This window comes from Bubalus kerabau, chromosome 1 (assembly GCF_029407905.1).
Source record: "Bubalus kerabau isolate K-KA32 ecotype Philippines breed swamp buffalo chromosome 1, PCC_UOA_SB_1v2, whole genome shotgun sequence".
In the NCBI taxonomy this organism is placed as follows: domain Eukaryota; kingdom Metazoa; phylum Chordata; class Mammalia; order Artiodactyla; family Bovidae; genus Bubalus; species Bubalus kerabau.
This window is the reverse complement of record NC_073624.1, coordinates 211,701,600-211,704,922: the sequence shown is the minus strand read 5'-3', so window position 1 is coordinate 211,704,922 and position 3,323 is coordinate 211,701,600. Positions and strand designations below refer to the sequence as shown.

General features: G+C 42.5%; 1 pseudogene; it reads left to right on the top strand.

Moving 5' to 3' along the window:
• Positions 1 to 1,336: 1,336 nt before the first annotated feature.
• Positions 1,337 to 2,288, top strand: LOC129628823 (olfactory receptor 2AJ1-like; annotated as a pseudogene).
• The last annotated feature ends 1,035 nt before the right edge of the window (positions 2,289 to 3,323 follow it).

Genomic DNA, 3,323 nt, shown 5'->3' with positions numbered 1-3,323 from the left:
CAGTGCAGGAGATGTAAGAGACTTGGGTTCGATCCCTGGGCCAGGAAGATACCTTGGAGGAGGGCATGGCAACCCACTCCAGTATTCTTGCCTGGAGAATTCCATAGACAGAGGAGCCTGGAAAGCTACAGCCCATAGGGTCACAAAGAGTCAGACATGACTGAAGTGACTTAACACACATACACAGACCTTCTCCAGGATCAGGCTTCTCAAGCACAGCCTATATTTCCAACATCAGAATCACATGGGCTCCACTTACAGATGAAGGTTTCAGGATCTCATCCTAGACCTAAGCATCCAGTTCTCTGGGAGTACATTTTATTAATAGTAAGCAGTCCATGTGGTCCTGGTACATAGTAATGTCTAAGAGCCACAAGTAAAAGCTCAAAGTGGTTCAAGAAACCAAGTAGAAAGAAAGAAACAGGGCAGCACCTCCTCCCTCTGGCTGAGGGACTCAAGGAAGAGGCTACTGTGTTCACAGAGATTCAATAAACTGCTTTATCTGCATTTCACTCAGGTATCTGGGTACTTCTTTTTCTGATGGATTAGGTTGGCCATCAGTGCAAAGGGCAACTGGGGGAAGCTGTAAACCCTTAAGGCAATTTCCGTGTTTCTCTCTATATAAATGAAATAAAATTCCATCCAAGTTGACTCTAAAATACAGTAAGAATGGGCATCAACTTTAAAAATTGTGTCCTTTCTTATCCTTCTGAGAGATATCAAATTTAATCTTTGCTGCTTGTTTAATCTCTGAATACATTTGGTGCAGGAAGACTTAGAAAACCCATTTTACTAAGAGGGCAAATTTTTCTGAAGCCCTAGTATATTTCAGCATTCAATGGCCCCTATCCTGAAGGAAATTCAACGTCAAGTTAAATATGTGATATTAGAGTTTCCCAAAACACAATTGTTAACTTCAGTAGATGTGTTTAGTTCATGTTATACCTAAACTATAGATTTATTTCATTAAAGTATCCCTGTGTGATACCAAGATTGCATTGACTGAAACTATGAGTATGAAAAAATGCATAAATATTAGAATTAGAATTAGAATTAGAAGAAGATAATTAAAAGTGAAAATGCTTGCCTACAGGAAGGGTTAGGACATTGATGGGGAAAAAAAATCTAGTGTCACTTTTATGCTCTAGTTATTAATTTTTCTCCTATGGTTTTAGCACCTTTATGAAGCAGATAAATTCTGTTTTCAGTTCCCCCAAAATGTTCTATATTACACCATCAATTACTAAATTTATGTTTCTGGTTTAATTCCTTTCTCATTTACACATATGTTTAAAAGTCTCCGTTTTCTTTCAGGTGAAGCTGGTAAGGAGACAACATGGAGACAGGAAACAAGACATTGAGCACAGATTTCATTCTCTTGGGCCTTTTCCCAGGAAGGAGACATACTGATCTCCTTGTCTCTGTTGTCCTCCTCATCTACATCATTGCTATCATAGGAAATACCAGCTTGATCCTTCCCATCTGGACAGATCCCTACTTTCATACCTCCATGTATTCCCTGCTTAGCCAACTCTCTCATTGACCTGATTTTCATCTCTTGCACAGTCCCCAAAATGGTGGTCAATTTTTTCTCAGGGAAGAGAAACATTTCCCTGATTGGCCTTGGGGCCCAGATCTTCTTCACCTTGACTCTTGGGATAGCAGAGTGTCTCCTCCTGACACTCATTGCTTATGACCACTATGTGGCTACCTGTCATCCTCTCAAATACTCAATCATTATCAGCCACTGGGTCTTCCAGCTGATGGCTGTGGGGTCCTGGGTGGGAGGGGCTCTGGCACCCTTGGTCCACATGGCTTATGCCATGCACGTTCCCCTCTGTGGCTCCTGAGAGCTCTACCACTTTTTTTGTGAAGTCAAAGCCCTCATGAAGTTGTCTTGTGAAGACATATCTGCCTATGAGAAAGGAGTGGTAGTGACCAGCATTGTTGTGCTTCTTCTCCCCACAAGCCTCATTCTGACTTCCTGTACTCTCATCTTCCTCCAGGTCCTGCAAATGAACTCCCCTGAAGGCAGAAATGAGGCCCTGGCTGCTGCTCCTCCCATCTTACTGTGGTCATGTTTTACTATGCCCCAGCCATGCTAATATACATGAGGCCTGGATCTTCTCACACCTCTGTTCTGAACCAGGCTCTCTTTGTTTGACACCATCCTCACCCCCATGCTGAGCCCCCTCATCTGTAGCCTAAGGGACAGGGAAGTTATGGGCTCAATGAGGAAGATGCTCAGGATGCACCCTATTTCAGAGCAGGCTCCTATGTCCCATTGAGTAGACAGTACAGAGTTAAGATCTAGGGAGGCGGTAGGATCTGATAAAAGCCAGTGAAACTCTCCCTGTCTTCATCTTCTCTCTACAAATGTTGAATTTATACCCTCTCTCCTGATAAAGTCAGTTTTAAGTAACTAAATCAATGAGTTCTCCGAGAGCAGAGGAGCACAAAACTACACCTCTTGGAAGTAAATATATATGAGGTCTGAATAACAACCAGTTCTCTGTGTAAAAATAGCCTTTCTCCTAATCCCCTCTGTTTGCTTAATTTGTGTTGCTGGAATGATAGGTCCCTCTTCTTTCATTCATTTTTTAAAACTTATTTGATGACTGGGGGAAAATTGTTTTACCATGTTGTGTTGGTTTCTACCGCACAACAACACAGTTCAGCCATCAGTTCGTTCAGTCACTCAGTTGTGTCCGACTCTTTGGGACCCCATGGACTGCAGCACGCCAGGCCTCCCCTATCCATCACCAACTCCCAGAGTTCTCAACTCAAGTCCATTGAGTTGGTGATGCCATCCAACCATCTTATCCTCTGTTGTCCCCTTCTCCTCCTGCCTTCAATCTTTCCCAGCATCCAGGTCTTTTCCAGTGAGTCAGTTCTTCACATCAGGTGGCCAAAGTATTAGAGTTTCAGCTTCAACATCAGTACTTCCAATGAATATTCAGGACTGATCTCTTTTAGGATGGACTGGTTGGATCTCCTTGCAGTCCAAGGGACTCTCAAGCGTCTTCTGCAACACCACAGTTCAGAAGCATCAAGCATTTTTTAATTTCATGATTGCAGTCACCATCTGTGGTGCTTTTGGAGCACCCCCAAATAAAGTCTGTCATTGTTTCCACTGTTTCCCCATCTATTTGCCAAAAAGTGATGGGACCAGATGCCATGAACTTAGTTTTCTGAATGTTGAATTTTAAGCCAACTTTTTCACTTTTCTTTTTCACTTTCATCAAGAGGTTCTTTAGTTCTTCTTCACTTTGTGCCATAAAGGTGATGTCATCTGCATATCTGAGGTTATTGATATTTCTCCC